This window comes from Nyctereutes procyonoides, unplaced genomic scaffold, assembly GCF_905146905.1.
Source record: "Nyctereutes procyonoides isolate TBG_1078 unplaced genomic scaffold, NYPRO_anot_genome, whole genome shotgun sequence".
Classification (NCBI taxonomy): Eukaryota; Metazoa; Chordata; class Mammalia; order Carnivora; family Canidae; genus Nyctereutes; species Nyctereutes procyonoides.
In genome coordinates this window covers 13,816,737-13,835,312 of record NW_026575159.1, presented here as the reverse complement: position 1 = coordinate 13,835,312, position 18,576 = coordinate 13,816,737, and the positions used below count along the sequence as shown (strand labels likewise).

Sequence of the window (18,576 nt, the reverse complement as noted above, 5' to 3'; positions counted from 1 at the left end):
TGGAAGTGTAGAAACTCAAAAATAGACCTTTTGATACTAAATGCTGTACTATTAATTAAAACACAGTGCTTTTCACCTTCATGGACATGTCAAATATCATCTTTTGTCTTTAAATTTTGAAAAGACATGGGTTGTGGCATGCTGAGCCACATTTCTTTTTTTATTTTTTCTTCTAAATCCCCTGAGAAAGATTTTATAATCCTACTTGTTGGAAGATATCTGATGCCTGGAGGCACCTACTCCTCCCACGTCTTCATTATCAAAAATTTATCAGGAATTTAGACGCCTATGTTTATGTGTGCAGAATATTTCTTCTCCACTCAGAAGCTTTGTTTACTGACAAACCAGGCTTTCTTAGTACACAGTTTGATTGCTGACAAATCCAATTGCAAAACTTTGGACGTGTTGGATATAATTGGGTTTTTCCATCATTAATACTGCTCAGATATTAATTCAACAGAGTGATGTGAGGGGTGCCTCACAGTTTCCAGAAGCTGCTTGACTTTAATCAGCAGGAACAAATGCAAGATTATTGCACTTTTTTCCTTGGGTGACCTAAGCTTGTTCTTGGCATCTGTGAGTGCAGAGCACTGGTTGTCTCATAGTGTTTCAGTGGCTTCTACCCAGGGGACTTATTAGTTTTGAACCTTGGGGATAATTCCATAAGAATGTAATTCTTTTCCTCCCTGAAGGAACAAAATGTTGCTTGTGTTGGGTTATTCTTGTTATGTGACAAAAAAAGTGGCTTTGAAATTGTGGGATCATAGAGGTCCATAGGTAAGGTTGTCAGATTTAGGAAAAAACAGACAAGCAAAACAAAACAAACAACAGTAACAACAGAAAACCCCAGGATTCCCCAGATTTCATTTTCAAATAGTCAATGAATACTTTTTTAGTTTAAATATGTCATAAATATTGAAAATACTAAAAAACTATTGTCTCTGAGAGCCCAACCTATAAAGTAATATTAGGGGTAGAGTGTTGGTAATTTTCAATATTTCAAAAAAGTCTGTGAAAGTTATACATTTAACCAAGTGAGGCTTCAGAGATTTCCTGACAATGTTAAATTTACTTGATTTTGGTTGGGATTTTTTTGACCCAACTTGAAAGCACTGGTCATCTCATGCTGAAACCATAATTATACTATCTTTTTTGATGACATGTATTCTAAGGATCATGCACAGCACATACATCCTCTCGTGTAATCTTCAAAACCAAAAGTTGGCAAACGATAGCCTGTAGGCCAAATCTGGTTGCTGCCTATTTTGTAAATAAAATTTTATCAGAATACAGTTAACCTCCTTGGTTTCTGTAAAGTCTGTGAATGCTTTCACACTGTAATAGCAAGTTGAGTAGTTTTGATAGGAATCATTGCATTGGCCTGCAAGACCTAAAATATTTATGATCTGGACCTTTACAGGAAAAGTTTGCCTGAACCTGCCCAAAACTACCCTTTGAAGGAGTGACTGTTATACTCATTTTTAGAATGAAAAAAAAAAAAGTGAAGATCTGAAGAGGTTAAATGACCTGGCAAGGTCATACAGGTCTTAGGAGGCCAGGGCCATATGCACGAATGACTGGGGTGTCTCACAGTTCTTAGAATTTGACCCAAAGTCTGTTGAATTCCAAAACCTCTACTCTTTCTACAGCTGATCTGAAGGCTGACTGTAGATTACATTTGTTGTAAATGGGCATAAAAATGGGGAAACTGATTTGTGATTTCTTATTAAATGCTTTTCGTCTCAAAGACAAGGCAGACAGGATGGGTTGTGGTTAAGCACTCAGGCTCTGTTTAAATCCCATCTCTACTGCTTCATTTTTCTGTACCTCCATTTCTGCCATTCATAAATTACAGATGATAATAGTATCTATATGCATGATTGTTACTCAGGTTAAATGAGATGATGTCTAAGAAGAAATTAGAAGAGTACATGACATGCAGTCCAAATGACATTTGTTACTATTATTTCCAATAACTATTATTTCTTTTCTTTTAAAGTTTTTATTTTTATTTATTCATGAGAGAGAGAGAGAGAGAGAGAGAGAGAGAGGCAGAGACACAGGCAGAGGGAGAAGCAGGCTCCATGCAGGAGCCTGATGTGGAACTCAATCCCAGGTCTCCAGGATCACACCCCGGGCTGAAGGCAGTGCCAAACCGCTGGGTCACTGGGGCTGCCCCAATAACTATTATTTCAAAGGAGGGGTTAAAAAAGAATTTGGAAAAGTTGGGAACATCTGCCATGGTTGGTAGACAGATCACCTCAACCAGGAAGCCTACAGAGCGCAGTGACCCCTGCTTGTTGGATAACAGCTAGGAAAGATGCTCTTCCAGCTTCTCTGTGACAGATGTCTTTGGCCTGAGCATGTCTTTTAGTCCTTGGCTGGCCACTTTTGCCTTGGGAAGTCGTGTTGTGAGATGTTACAGGATGTTCATCCAGTGCTCGCTGGATCCTAAACCCCTTATTACTATTACCCCTGATTATTTATAGACTTAACATCCACTCCCAGTGGCTCTAAATGGACTAAAAATGCAGTCAGGCTGCCAGAGAATGACCTTCCTAAATAACACAAGACAAGCAATTTTCCCAAGAAACACCTCAATCTATAATTTGATCCTTCGGCAAAAACAAGAAATTAAAAACAACAACAACAACAACAATCCAGTTTTTACCAGTATTCTCACCCTCCAAAGCAAATTTTGTCTATGGAGTCACTAGGAATAAAATCTGCATGTAGAACATATTTAGCATATTAGATTAGCCTTGATCTTTGGGGAGATTAGGGGATAAAGTTATTCCCTGAGAGTGATGGGAGTGGAAGGCTTGAATAGTCTGGAAAAATTTTCCACATTGTTTACAAACCCTTGAATGGCTAGTCAACATAAAGTAACTAATGACATGGCGGAGGCTCCTGGAGTCTTCTTTACTCAAGTGAAGTGGTTTCAGTGTATGGGGACATGAGCAACAGGGTTTTGGGTGTGTAGGGACAGGGACAAGAAAGTGGCATTATTTTTCTAAGGTTGAGGCTTAGCAGTCCTCGAGGATCTAGAGAATTCTTCAGAACTCTCGCCTTGGAGGCCAGGCCGGGAAGGGACAGAAGAGAAGGCCCCAGCCAACCCTGTCGCCATTGCATTGAGAGTGAAGCTGCAGGACACTTCCCTGCTCCCTTTTCTCTTCTGTCTGAACCCCCTACACTCTGGTTACAATTTCCTTCCTCTTTCTTCACCTTCCTCTTCCTCTGTTAATTTGTTCAACCAATGTTAATTAAATGGCTCTGTGTGCCAGATACCTTGCCAGGATCTGGAGAAAAAAGGGAAGGGGCATAGACTCGCTAATTTTGTGGAGCTTGCAGTCCAGTGGGAGAGGCACACATGCCAGGAGTTAGGCTAAGTATGACAAGACAAAAAGATGAGGGGGGAAAGGGAATGACAAGCTGACCAGGGAGCAGGCAGCCTGGTCGAGGCTCTTGGAGCTGAGAACTGAAGAAGGCTCACAAGAGTGGTCAAGTCCAGTGAGTTAGTTTCCACCCTCATCCAGTTGAGAAGTGACAAAGTGAAGTTTGAACCTAGGTTTGCCTGACTGTTAAGAACTGTCTACTTTTCCCTAAATCTTAACCAAAAAGGAATTATACCTGCTTTCAAAATGTCTCCATTTAGCTGTGATGTACTCTCACGAAGCAACTTGAACAATACGAAGGGAAATCATTCATTCATTCGCCCAGTCTAATTTTGGACTATGGTTTAGCCACAATGTGCGTGCAAGTGCAAAGTGCAGCTGTGAGCACCAAGCCGGGGAGTGTTGAGGAAAGCATTGTTAGGCTGGAGTTGACGTGATGCAGCAAGTCCGCAGGCCCTTCAAATCCATCACAATGCCCCCTTTACTCCATAGGGTCGGCCCTCATTAAAATGCAGGCCATGTGCCTCCTGCTGCTGTATTCCTTTCATTCCTAAACAAACACCAGTGTAATAAAGAGGCAAACAGAGCCATGTGGGACCCAAGTTCGCCTGGGAATGCAGGTATTTCCAAGAGGTTAGGCTGACGCTAGCAGGTTGCCACTGCACCTGTGAGCTCTGAATGTCACTTGGCACCCTGGGGTTCAAGGGTAATGTTGCCCACAGTACTCATTATACACCGGGGACCCACTGCCAAGCAAGGTCGAAAAGGTCTGAATAGTGGAGTGGGCAACCATCCATCTGTCTCTCTGGGGAATGCGGCAGGTCCCGATGCAGAAAGTTCAACACTTTCTGTGCCAGATGCTGGAGAATTTTCAAGAGATGGTGGAGATGCAGTCCCTGTCCTCAAGAAACTTTGAGTTCAGTGAGAACTTTGGGCAAAACAGACACAGCAGAGGGGGCAAGGTGTGGTGGAAAGATCAGGGACTTTGAGCCATTCAGACTGGGTGTAAATCCTTTCCCCACTACTTACTGTGTAGCTGTGAGCTATTTATCTCATCTTTCTGAGTCTTGGTTCTTCACTCACAAAATAGGATTCTTTACTTCACAGGATTTTGTAAGGTAATTATATATTACCTTCATAGATGATAATTATTATAATTGTTGTTATATCTATTATTGTCATTATCAGAATGTAGCAGATTCTTGTTTTGACATTGGATGACTTTTGGCAAATTATTCAAACTCTTCATCTATAAAATAGGATAATCCTAATGGCTTTGTGTGGTTCAAGGGCTGAGGTCTCTCATTGTTCCCAGCACCCTGTTTTATTCTTTATTCATAGCTTTAATCACTAATTGACATATTCGTATATTTTATGTCTTTTCCATCCAACAAAATGTAAGCTCCCTGAGCCGGCATTTGGGTTCTTTTGTTAATTGCTGGTGTCTTTTCTGCCTAAAACAGTATTTGCTGTGTAAATGGATGAACAAGTGAATGAGTGCTAAACCCTATGTTAAATGTTTGGCTTGTGGTTGACTCCCGGTAGGGGTTACTGTGCTCATTGCCATTATTATGATGAGAATATGTTGTGTGCAGTGAGAGGAACCAATACAGAAAGTTTGCTCCCAGCTCCGTCAGGCGGCGATCTTTGTCCTTAGTACTGGCATCACATCAACTGTGTTGTCGTTGAGTAAAACAACTGGGTCATTGTCAATAGTAAGGTCACATGAGAGTTACTGCAAAAATAAGAGTTAGATAATTTTTGTCAATTCTCAGGAAGAAGAGGAAACAACAGCAGAAAGGGAGAGAAGACTGGGAAAAGGAGAAAATGGCATCTTTTGCAAAGGGCTCTGTTACCTGAGGCCATCAGCTACAGGCTAGGACTGAGCTCACCCAGCTCCAAACCTTGAAGGCATGCAAAACCAGCTGCTTCAGAGGATGCAGTAAGAATGCATTGGTATAACGGCTTTAATCTGCAGTTGGTGCCAAAATGAGAAACTGTCCTTTACAGAGTCTGTTCTGTATCTGAACTTAAAAAAAAAAAAAAGATTTATTTATTTATTTGAGAGAGAGAGAGAGAGAGAGCAGGGGGAGCGGAATTGGGAGAGGGAGAGAGAGAATCTCAAGCAGACTCCACTCTGAGCATGGAGCCCAACACAGGGCTTGATCCCATGACCCTGAGATCATGACCTGAGCTGAAATCAAGAGTTTGACGCTTATCCCACTGAGCCACTCAGGCACCCCTGTATCCAAACTCTTAAAGGCACTAAGAGAAAACCCTTGCTTCAACTGCTCTCTACATGTGAGATTGCATGACTTTCTTTAAAAAGTAATAAACTAAATGTATCATAGCATAGTGGACTATAATAGAAGTATTTACTTAGAAGCTAGATTCTGGTTATGCAGATCTGAATTTGAATGAATTTTCATAAACTTGGGCAAATTACTTAAAATTTACTAAATTACTTCTGTGAGCCCCTGTCAAAAAGAGAAACTAATATGTACTTTGCAAGACCTTGAGGGAATTTCTGTGCAATGTCTGGCATATTCTATAGCTGTTATTATTAACAATGAATACTGCAAGGACCTTTTTACTTAATCCCCACAACAACTCTGTGAAGGAGGTGTTGGTATCACTCCCATTTTACATATTTGGAAGCAAAAGTCTAGAGACCTTTCCTAACTCAGGCCACACAGCTAGGGAGCATCTGAGCTATGACTCTAACCAAGTCCGACAGCCCAGGATTTTAGCAATTAACAAGTTGTATAACATCGCTCATTACAGCCACAGAAGTTTAGTGAGACAATGTAAGGTCCAGGACTTCTGCATTCTCTTGCATAATACTCTAGTGGCAAGCTGAGGTCACTGTATTTCAACTTTGCAGTCTCTCTCTGTTTACAAAGGATTATAAGAGACCTATAAGGCTAGGAGAGGCAGTATAAGGTCAGCTCATCTTAGAGCTGTCTTTTAGATCTACCCGGAGTAGATTGCTTCATCTCTTGCTTAAGTCCATCAAATTATTTTGTGAAAGGTGTTTCTCCTTGTCTTAGCCTAGTCCCTCATGTTATCTTTAATTGGCATAAATTAAATTGTGCATGCCAATTATATAACTATCTATAACTATATATATACATTTCCTTCGGGGGATGAAATAGTAAGAACAAAGTGTGTATAAGGATCTTTACCTTTCCTTTTGATTTATTCAGAAAAAATAAAAGTGAATTCTGATTAATTTAATTTGAGTACTTCTTTGCTGGTCATTACAGAGAGAGAACTCAGCTAACTAGGAGAGGTTGTTTTTTAATTTTATTTTTTAGATCTACTTATTTACTGGAGGGGAAGGGGCAGAGGGAGAAGGAGAGAGAGAATCCCCAGCAGGCTCCCCACTGAGCATAAAGCCCAACATAGGACTCGATCCCACAACCCCGAGATCATGACCTGAGCCAAAATCAGGAGTCAGATGCTTAACTGACTGAGTCACCCAGGCGCCCCACCCTAAGAGAGTTTTAAGAAAAGTGAAAATAATAGAAGTCTAGAGTTGGAAAGGACACAAAATGTGTGGCCAATCTTCCTCTGAATTTCAATACTTTATACCATAATTCTTGACCAGTGTCACCAACTCAGCCTGTTGTTGAATAGTAACCATGAGTTCATTTTTTGTAAGAGAACTCTGGCAGCACCGATTGCTAGAAAGTTCCTCCTATGAGATGAAACATGCTTCTCTGTAACTTCTAGTTTTGCCTGAGGAAGTACACAAAATAAAACTCATATGTCCTGTATTGCCCTTAGAATATTTGAGAAAGACAACCACACCCATTTTCTTCTGTTGAATATGCAAGGCACTCAGACTACACAGGCTCTTCAACCATTGGCCATCAGGGAGCTCATTAAATATCCATTCTCTAAACACCAGAAGGATGAGCCTTTTGAAACAAATCACATCGTGTCACTGCCTGATTAAAATCCCCTCCACTAGCTCCTCATAACACCCAAAATGAAACACAAAGGCTCCACTGTGACCCATGACGTCCTGCATGAACCAGCACCCAGTAGCCTCTTTGAGATCATCTGGGATTCTTCCTCCCATTCCACTGCAGCCACATACTGGCCTTCCTGAACCTACTAGGCTGCTCCTACCTCACTTAGGGCCTCCCCACTTGCTGTTCCTTGGCTCTTCCCTCACTTTATCTAGATTTTTGTTCAGATGTCATCTCTGCAGAGAGGCCTTCATTACCACCTGATTGAAAATAGCTGCTCCCTTTATTCTCTGTTCTCTTGCCTTATGCTACATTTCTTCGCCCCCCTCATCATCCTGGTTATGCCTTTCTCAATGCTGTCTAGTTCTGTAGTGACCTACTAAAATGAGACATCCAAAATGAACACAATCCAGATGGGAGTCCAGGCCTGCCAGGCTCAGCTGAACTTTTCTCTCTTGGATTGGGCAGTAATTGTCTACTAAAGCAACCCAAGATATAATGAGGTCATTTAGAGCTGTGGTCAAGCATGGACTTCTATAGAACTCGCAGGTAACAAAAACTCCCAGCTCTCTTTGACAAAAATTGTTACCAGAGAAACAGCTAAAGGGACAGGAAGATGGAACTTGTCTCCATTATGCTGTTCAAATATCATGTGCAGAAAGACAATCTCAGGATCATAAGTGGCAGAATTTATAAATTTTATCTATAATGCATCTGACAAAAAAATCTGCGAGGTAAGAGGGCTCCCTGGTGGTGGAGTGGAACAGAGACTGAGTGAGCTGATTCTCAGCATTCCACATGCTGAAAATACCCATACCCCATACCCATCGCACATCTCTATGTCAGAACTCACCAGAATGTGCCTAACAAACTGTTGGCTTCCACATCTCCCAGTTAAAACATACTTTTTATCACAATAACCCTGACGTCCCTGGCACAGAGTGTGCTTTCAATAACCATTAGCTTATGTTGTACTGACTTCTCATAAAATATGCCTTGAATCAGTATTATATGGATTTGTAAAACTCTGGTTTCTCAGATTTTAGGGCAATTGTCTGACAATGAGCAGCCTTCTCTCCGAGCTCCTAGGAAACTTGCAGTGACAGACTGTGATGCCCCACCATTCTGGTCAGTCACTTCCACATTACCAACCGATTCTTTTTTTGGGTGAGAACTAGGTCAGCCTAGAATAGAAATTAATCTGTGGCTTCTGATATGTTCTGAATTAGGAGACATTATCAAGTATTAAGACTTATCAAACATTTATCGGATTCTCTACTTTTAATAGACTCATGTTTCTGCCAGCAAGTAGTTAACATTCCTATTCCTTTTAGATCTTGCCAGTTTTATAATCCGCATTATGAAATCATGGAGAAAAGAGGACTTCCTCACTTAATAGGTACTTGAACCTATTGAATCAGGCAGGTTGCCTGATATGTTTGAGCTTGTTTTCTCATATATTGACAAGGATAATACTGTGAAAGTTCTAAAGAAGATTAAATAAGGCAACATAGTGTATATAAATGTCTCTAGTATGTTGTCTGGCAAAGAGCAGAGACTATGAAATTATTAGCTACCACTTACGGAATGTCTGCTTCATGCCATGTGTGGTACCATTCATACATACTTGCTTTTCCCTTTCTCTCCACCCTGTCTGAGCTGTTATATCTCTCCCAGAGCAAGGTACGTTAGCTCTACGACCTTGCCTATGAGCAGCCTTTCAGTTTTACTAATCACAAAGTAGGAAGAGTGAGTGAGTATTGGTTCTTTCTCATAGAGCTTTTTTTTTTCCTTAAAGAAGTGTTCTTCAAATGCAAGGCATTTTTAAAAATTGAAGTATAATTGGGATGCCTGGGTGGCTCAGTGGTTGAGCGTCTGTCTTTGTTCAGGCAGTGATCCCAGGGTCCTGGGATAGAGTCTGGCATTGGGCTCCCTGCAGGGAGCCTGCTTCTCTCTCTGCCTCTCTCTCTGTCTCTCATAAATAAATAAATAAAATCTTTAAAAAAAATTGAAGTATAATTGGCATACAACATGATATAGTTTCAGGTGTCCAACAGAATGAATCTATATGGGTATGTATTGCAAAATGATCACCACAATAAGTTTAGTTGACATCTGTCAGCAAACATAGCTACAGAATTCTTTTCTTCAAGATGAGAACTTTTAAGATCATACTCTTAAGAATGCAGTATAGTATTATTATTATTATCTTGAAAATATTGTTCATTTATTTATTCACGAGAGACACAGAGAAAGAGAGGCAGAGACATAGGCAGAGGGAGAAGCAGGCTCCCTGAGGGGAAGCCTGATGCAGGGCCCCATCCCAGGACTCCGGGATCATGACCTGAGTGAAAGGCAGCCGCTCAACCACTGAGCCACCCTGGTGCCACACATATTAATTACAGTCACCATGCTGTATATTATATCCCTATGACTTATTTATTTTCTGTCTAAAAGTTTGTACCTTTTGACCCCCTTCACCCATTTGGCCTCCTCCTCCTCACCTGCCTCTACGTCTCTGAGCTTTTTTTAGATTCTACCCATTAAGTAAGTTCATTCCGTGTTTGTCTAACTTATTTCACTGAGCATAATGTCCTCAAGGCCCATCCATGTTGTCCCAAGGCATTGTTCTTGAATTCCCACAACTGTCCCACAGACTCTGATCACAGCATGTTGCCATTAAGATTCAAGCCCCTTGAGATCTGTAGGCGAGAACTGGGTTTTCGTTTTATTTTAAAGTCGAAAGGAAACAAGGACACTTGATTAAAGTACTCTGGCAGAGGCCCCAAAGTACTCTGAAAGAGCTCCTCCTATTTTTAGGACTGTAAAGGGTTTCATCCCACACAGGGGCTGATGAAAATAGGTCCACACCACCACTCAAATGCTTCAATCCCCATTAATTGTAAGGTTTGGAGGGTAACCGCTGACACCAAGTAGAAGGCATTGACCGGAGAGCTGAAGGTCAGGGTCAATGTTCCTTTTCTGTGGGTCTAGAGGCTTTGGAATTTGTCTCACTACAGGGATAATTTTACTAGATTGCTCCCTCTTCTAAAGCAGCATTTTTTGAGATATAGTTCATAAACTGTAAAAACCTACCCTCTTAAACTGTATATTTCAGTGGTTTTTGTTACTTCCATGGAAATGTGCAAACATCTCCACTATGTAATTGGAGAATATTCTCATCACCCCCAAACAAAATTTCATACCCAAAGCAGTCACTCCCACATCACCTGACAACTGCTAATCTGCTTTCTTTCTTTATGGATTTGTCTATTCTAGATGTATCATATAAATGAAATAATACAATATGTGGCCTTTGTGTTTGGCTTTTTTTCATTTGATTTTTTCAAGGTTTATTCATGTTATAATATGCATGTATCAGGACTTCATTCCCTTTCATTGCTGAACACTATTTAATTGCATTGATCTATTTCATTTAGTCTATCCACTCATCAGTTGATAATTCTGCTATGAACATTTGTGTACAAGGTTTCATGTGGGCATATGTTTTCATTTCTCTAGATTATACCTAGATGTGGAAATGCTGGGTCATATGGTAATTCTATGTTTAACATTTTGAGGAACTGCCAAACTGTTTTCCAAAGTGGCTGCACTGTTTTACAATCCTATTGTATACAATATATGAGGGTTCTAATTTTTTTCACATCCTTTCCAACACTTGTTATTGTCTGTTTTTAGTTTTAGCCATCCTAGTGGGTGTGAAGTGGTATTTTATTGTCATTTTGATTTGCATTTCCCTAGTGATTAATGCTTTGAGCATCTTTCCATGTACTTATTTTCTATTTGTGTATCTTCTTTCTAGAGATGCCTACACAATCTATTAAAAAATGTGGGTTATGTGGGGTCTTTTTTTTTACTGCTGAGTTGTAAGAGTTCTTTATATATTCTGGCTGCTAAGCACTTATTAGATGTATGATTTGCAAATGTTTTCTCCCATGGTGTGGACCACCTTTTCAATTTCTTGCCATCTTGACAATAATGTCAGTCTATGAACATCGATGTCTCCCCGTTTATTTAGGTTTGTTCTGGATCTTAGGGGGAAAGCATTCAGTCTTTCACCATTAAGTAGGGTGTTAGCTGTAAGTTTTTCATAGAAGTCTTTTCTCAGGCAGAGGAAATTCCCGTCTGTTCCTAGTTTGTTGGATGTCACTAGCTCTTGTTTGCTTGCAAGGGGAATCACAGGAATAGCAGTTTTGCTTCCTCTCCAAGAGGATACCATTGTACTGCTAAGCATGTGATGATGCCATTCCAGTAGCAAGCATAAACTTCCTTTGAGATTTGTGTTCAAACAAATTCCTTGAGTTGCAGCTCAAATTCTTGGGGCTTTCCAATCCAAATGGAGGGTCTTTGTTGTAGTTCAAACTTGTGCCTTCAAGGCTGTCCCCAGAGTCACCCCACGCTTTACCAAATAAATGCTGCTCATTTTCTCTTGAGGTTGGAGACAATGTGACAAGGGTGGTTTGTAACATTTCCAATTTTAATCTATATATGATCTTTCTAAAAGTAGAGGAATTTTCCTAGAACCTATGCCACTACTAAGCACCTATTATGTGCTCAGCTCTTTACTGAATTCTGAGAACATGGTAACAGATGGAGTCTTTAGCCTCCTGTACATAACAATGGCTAATATTTGTACGTTTTCTATGTTTCAAGCAATGAGCTACTTACTTCACATGCATTGGTCTTCACATCAGTTGGTCTTCATATCAACCCTGTGTTATAAGAACGCATATCATTTTTGTTAATAATCCATTGCCTTGGGAAAGGCTATGAGTTGACTCAGATTTGGATGAGCACCAAGGAAAGAGGAGGACTTCAGAGCTGAGAAGAAGCATGACCAGATGTGCAGAAATTAGCTTGGACTTGGAATAGGGGAGATGGCTGGTGGGATAGGATCCTGGCTCCCCACTCCTCACTTAAAGTAGAGCAACTCCAAATTTAGATGTTGGTATTCATTTTGAGATCTTATTTGAAAATAAGATTTTAATGCTTAAAAAGGGGTCATAAACCACTGAATTCAGCCAATAAACCCTCTTTACAGATGCATAAACATGGGCTTGAAGTGACTCAGCTAGTAGATAGGTAAAGAACAAGAATTGAAATTCAATTGAAGTTCCAATTTAAATTTCTTGATACCAAGTACTTTCTTTAAGAAACATTTATTGTCTGCCTATTATACCCCAGAAAATATGCAAAGCTCTGTGGAGTGCCAGGATGGCTGGTCCCTGCATTCAAAGAGATCACAGGGACAGAGAGGCCTAAAAAGGGATTTATAGACAATAAGGGAACAGAGTGGAGGAGTCCATTGCTCTGTATGAGAGAGGCAAAGTCAGGGAGAGTTTTGCAGAAGAGTGACCCCTGACCTGAATTTTCATGAATATGTTGGAGTTTGCCAGGGAGATTTGGTGGAAAAGGGCATTCCAGGCCAAAGCAACAACATATATTAAAGAATGGATGTGTGAGAGGGCATAACTTAATCAAGGAACAGCAAATATTTCTCTAATTAAAAAATTTACCATTTACCAAACATTCTTCTGTGCAGGCATTGAGCTAGGCAATTTGCACAGATTATTCCATGTAATACTCTTAAGAATCCTTGAGCTGGATACAGATGAGAAAACAGAGTTTTAGGGCAGAGAAGTAGTTCGCCTAAGGGTAATGTAAGGTCTCACAGTTAAACAGTGGTAGAGCTGGGCTCTGAATCCAGGGGACTTAATATTGGATGTAGAATCCTATTTGCCATGCCAACGAGTTTGGATTTTATGCTTTAGGTCAGTGGTTCTCCCAACTTGCAGCAGAATCGCCTGGTAGGCTTGATTCAGCCAATCTGAGGTAGGGCCTAAGGGTTTATATTTGTTAACAAGTTTCTAGGTGATTCTGATTCTGCTGGCCCAGGGATCACACTTTGAGAATACTGTGATAGGGAGCCACTACTGAAGGTTTTGAGATTGGGAGGAAAATCATCATATTTGCATTTTATGCTGAACTCTCCAGGCAATGAATGGGAATAAATCAAGAGAGGCTTGGGGCGCCTTGGTGACTGAACAGTCAGTTCAGCGGCAGACGTGGTTTCAGCTGGAGTGGTGATCTCAGGGTGGTGGGATTGAGCCCCTGCATCAGGCTCTGCACTCAGCATGGAATCTGCTTGAGATTCTCTCTCTCCTTCTCCTCCTCCCACTTATGCTCTTGTTCTCTCTCAAACAATGAATAAATCTTAAAAAGAGAGCGAGAGAGAGGCCTCAAAGATAGGGTGTTTGAAGGGGGGCAGGGAGATCAAACAGGTAGAGCAGTTGTGAGACAAACTGCTCATGCATGGCCCAAAGAATGACAATGAAAGGAGAACCTAAAATATTCACATAGGAAACAACCTAGGTATTAGTAATGTTCAGCAAGCTCTGAGAAAGGATGGTAATAGTTGGAATCGATAACTAGAAACCTGTAGTCGTGGTGTCTGATAAGAAACAAGAGACGGAAGGATTACAGCAGGTTTTCATGAAAAGGAATGAAGCTGGGAGGTGAACTGGTTGTTTGGGTGGCCACGTTCTGCACGTGTTGAGTTGAGGCCCTCGTGTGGTATAACAGAGGGACGTCAGGCCAGAGTGGGAAGGGGACTAAGGTGTAGGCCTGGTCCCTACACCTGGCCCAATCACTTCCTCTGCTGCTCTGGCGATGTCACATATGCTTCCAGCTTCCATGTCTTCAGCCGCTAGTGGGAATGGACAGTAGCTTCTCTGCTGCAAAGGATGAGCCTTCGATACTCTGATGGAACTCTTTTCTGCAGTGTCAAACCCACCCATCCATACCATGCCTCACGCAGGGCCCTGTACAAAGTAGACGCACGCATGAAAACTCACATGAGACTCTCACGCGAGGGGGAGCCATCTCGCCATCTCTTACAACCTTCTTCCATTCGCCTGGAAATTTAGCGTGCAGCTTTCAGAATAGCTGAAAAGAAGTAGACAGACTGACTTTTAAGTCTTACGATGCTGTATTATAAGCTAGAGTTAGCAACAAAGCAGAGTGATTTCCTGGCAGTAATTCCTCTTAAACCTCAATTATGAATAAATGTATTTTCAGTGTTTAAAATCCAAGGTAACTTTAAAGCAACTGCCTTAGGTGATTTTTAAAACTACTGACAAATGTGTTAAAGCTATTAGCCATATCCCTTAATTTGAACTAATTCTAGAGTGTTAGCAAGTGGGTACATATCTCCATGTCTGTTTTATAATCCAATAAAAATTTAAGGAGTGACTTTACTGAGTACTCAGTGTATTTGGTCATCACAATCCAATTACAAATCCATTAGCTCAGGAGTCACACTTTATACCTTCTTGCCCCTTCACCCTTGTACCCAGTTCATTAATAGGTCTTTTCCCTGACTCTCCCAGTTTTTTCCCCTCTCCATCACCATGGCCTTCCTGGTGCCAGCTGTCACTAGCATTCACCTGGATTACTCCATCATCTCCCAGCTGATTTACTTTATCCCCTCTCAACTCCCTCCACTTCGTGTCCACACTGTACAGAGACACGTCCTTCAAAATCTGAGTGAACTTTCACCTGCTTAAGCCCTTTTAAGACTTTCCATCATTTGTAAGGTGAAGACAATATCACCCAACATGACAGATGAAGCCCTACAGGAGCTGGCCCCTACCAACCCCTCAGTTCATTTCATGCCACACTCACTTTTGCTCTTGTTGCTCTAGTCAAACAAGCTGTCTTTTCCTATCATGGGTGTGCTGTGCCTCTCCCCTACACGGAACCTTTGCATATCCTGTTTGCTCTGTCTAGAATCTTCTCCTCCTCTCTTACCTTGTTACTCCCACCTACCCTGCACATCACAGCTCCACAAAGTCTTCCATGACCCTCTTGACTAGATCAATCCAGAATTATACATTCTTGTAGCAGCTTTACCTCTACATTTCTACACTTAACCAGTTGCAACTTTACATTTATTTTAGTGTCTGTTTGATTGATATGGAGGGCAGGGGACCATGCATGGTTCAGCTTCCCCATATAGTACTAGTGTCCGGAATAGTGCTTGGCACACAGTAGGAGCTAGTGAATATTTGCAATGAATGCATATTCGTAGCGGATAGAGATAGTCTGGTGCAGGGCGGGGAGGGGGTGTATGCTTAGATACCCCTGGGAATAAATGTCATGCATAGAAGTTTACAGTATAAATTGTAGTTATCGAAAGATGTGCCAGTGTCGATTTCAATTTTCAATTGTGTAATAACTAATAACACAAGTCCTGTTTGCATTTAAATAGATGTATCCTATTTCTCCCCCAGAGACCCTCCTGGGACCACAGATCACCCATAAGACCTTGCATCTGTGGTTTAGAATCTTAAGTGGTGTTTACTTCAGACACATCTGCAGTCCTGACCTGTGGGAGCAATTGAGCCAGCTTGCTCCTCCACTCGCCACCGTCACTCTTCGCTCCCTTTAGATAGGTAAACCTGTTTCTCAAAGACGGCTGTCCTGTTTTTCTCCTGAATTTTCTAAGTGCCAGCAGTCAAGGCCGAATTCAAAAAGAAGACTCAGCCAGGAGAGTCTTAAAATAAAATAGGGAGAATACACGTGGGTGTGATTTGCTTACTTTCTAGTGTTATGCGCTGTGTTTCCTGCCAAGTGACACTGCTAAGAAACCAGGTGGTCAGTAATTGCCTCACACCAGATCTTAGAGTATTCTGGGAGTCGCGGTAGGTCGAGTCAAGACACTATTATGCAGTTAGTTCCGCATCATGAGAAACTGGATATAGATAAAATTTGAATCAGTTCATGGAAATTTCGTAATTACCGCAGGAGGCAAACATAACAACCTTCAATTATGTATCTTGCAAATCTCGCTATGAACCTCAAGCCCTCTTACCTTAATCAGAGCTTGGGAACAAGGATTCACAGAACCATTTCATGAAAGATAGACTGTGCATTAGTTAGTATAAATGCAACTACTGTATCGCAATCAGGCAACACACACACTGCCGCTTTGTGCCACCAGCAAAGAAAATAAAATACTGTTCTGCTGCTTACAGTTTGGAGATGGTTCCCATGGAGGGATAGCCATGGTGTGTCACTAAGAGATCCAGACTTTAATGTCCAATGAACCGCGGATGCTCTTAATAACATCTTAAAGCTGCATTATGAATTAGACCAAGCAATTCAACGTGCAGGATGTAAACAAATTAACTCAGAATAATTTATTTTAAGGCTCTGTTTCTCTAAATATGCTCCTTACATTACTTGCATCGGAATCACCTGTTGTATCAGTTCTTGTCTGGCCTCTAGAATCTTCATTTCTTCTCCCTGCCCCCCTAGACCTATTGAATCCAAATCTTGGGAAGTAGGCCATAAGCACCCCCCATTTTAAACAAGCTCCTGGGTGATTCTTATGTCCAATAAAGCTTGAGAGCCACAGAATGATTACAAGGGTCTGAGATGGTCGCCAGATGTGTTATAGTTCTGGGTTTTCTTCTGCCAGGGGGCAGTGTTCTCTGACATATGGCTGGATTAATAAACCTTCCTGGAAGTTAATTTTAGTCTTTCTCATACATATTCTTGTCTCCTGACCCAACCATGAGGTGACATTATTCGAAATTTTAAACACCAGGTCAGGTGGACTTTCTTCATTGGGTTGTGTTTCTGGAAATTTGGGACTACATTCTAGTCACTCAGTTGGGTTTCTGGACGTATGGTACACATTTGCAGGTTTTTTGGATTTCTCAGTTTTAGATAATAAAAGGTAACTGTATTTTGTAGTTGATTTGATGCCTGAGGTAGGGGCTTTGGTCATCCTGCTGACAGCTAATTCATAATGACATTTTGTAGTAAAATTCTGCTGAACTATGATTAGATGGTGTGTGTGTGTGTGTGTGTACAGATGCACATGTGTGTGCACATGTACACTTGTGAATATGTGTGTTTTAATGAGTTCTGTGTGTACGATGACCTGAAGACAAAGCTCCTTGACAGAACAGTTGACGGAAATGATGCCTGAGCTCAATCCTCTTAGAAAATTGGTAACAAGTGCTGTACAGAAGCCAATTGTGGATTGACTATCACACTCAAGGCTTTTTTCCCCCCTGCACAGCTACACTGCATGTCAAAAAGAATTAATGGTTGATGTTGAGCTTCTGCGTCTTTTTTTTTTTTTTCAAGGGGAGCCTTCATTATCCTCAAGCTGGGTTTCTACAATCAAATGCCAGACAGAATCTAAAGTTGTTGGCAAGGGCCAGGGAGGTTAGAAAGAGACGGAAACAGGGTTTTGGGGAACATTTGGAACACCATGGCATATGATGCAAGGCAATCCCAGGTTTGCCTTGAGAGTTTCCTTTTCAGAGCAGAGTTTTCTGCTGTAAAAGCAAGCCCGCATGTTGAAATTGAACATAAATAGAAGAAAAATCTTACATGGGGTTAACATCTTTCATAAGCCTTGCTAAATGCCCCCACTCCAAATCATTTCAGTATGGCATGTAAACTAAAGAAAGGGACTTCTGTAAAGAAATCCACAAGCCTTCCACCTCCGCAAGAGTACAAAACTAAAAGAGTTTTAGAAAGGCAACTTAAAGTTTGGCACCGTGTTTTCTTTTTTCTCAATTAGCTGTTACTGAATTCTAGAATATATAATGAAACCCAGGCCTACTGTGCAATCCACTGTAAACAAGGTCTTGCTTTTGTGCTCTCATGTTTTATTTGAGCAGAGCCACTGCTCCATTAGTAATTTGTTGCACGGTAAGTGCTGTATTTGTTTATGTACACACAGATGCTCAGGGCAAGATTGATGGTCCCCGGGCCTGGCTCGAGGAAAACCAAAGGCAAGCCTTCTTCCCTCATTTGAATCCTTAAAGCATACAATAGCTAAATGACTTTCAGATTTAGAGACCTTAATTTCTTTTAGAAGTCCCCTGGCTGCCAAATGCTTAATAAAGAAACTGACATTTACAACAGCCTCAAAAGACAGTGTTTGGTGGCTAGATGGCAACACAACTGGGAAATAATCAGGGAAACAATTTTTAAAGCTGACTTCTTGCTGCCATTGAGATTTCCTTCCTAAATTCAATCACCAATAAAGCTTCCTCATCCAACCCCTGCCCTCCCTCCCTTCCCCCCCCCCCAAGTAAAAACCAAGCTGACAGTTTTTTTTTTCAGGAAGAAGAGGCAGGCTGAAGTTATTTTGTCCTTCC

At 41.1% G+C, this 18,576-nt stretch overlaps 1 protein-coding gene across 2 annotated transcripts in view; it reads left to right on the top strand.

The window, feature by feature from the left end:
* The window catches only part of ENPP2 (ectonucleotide pyrophosphatase/phosphodiesterase 2), a 109,947-nt gene that overhangs the window by 10,617 nt on the left and 80,754 nt on the right, over positions 1-18,576 (top strand). The gene's annotated exons all lie outside the window — the stretch shown is intronic.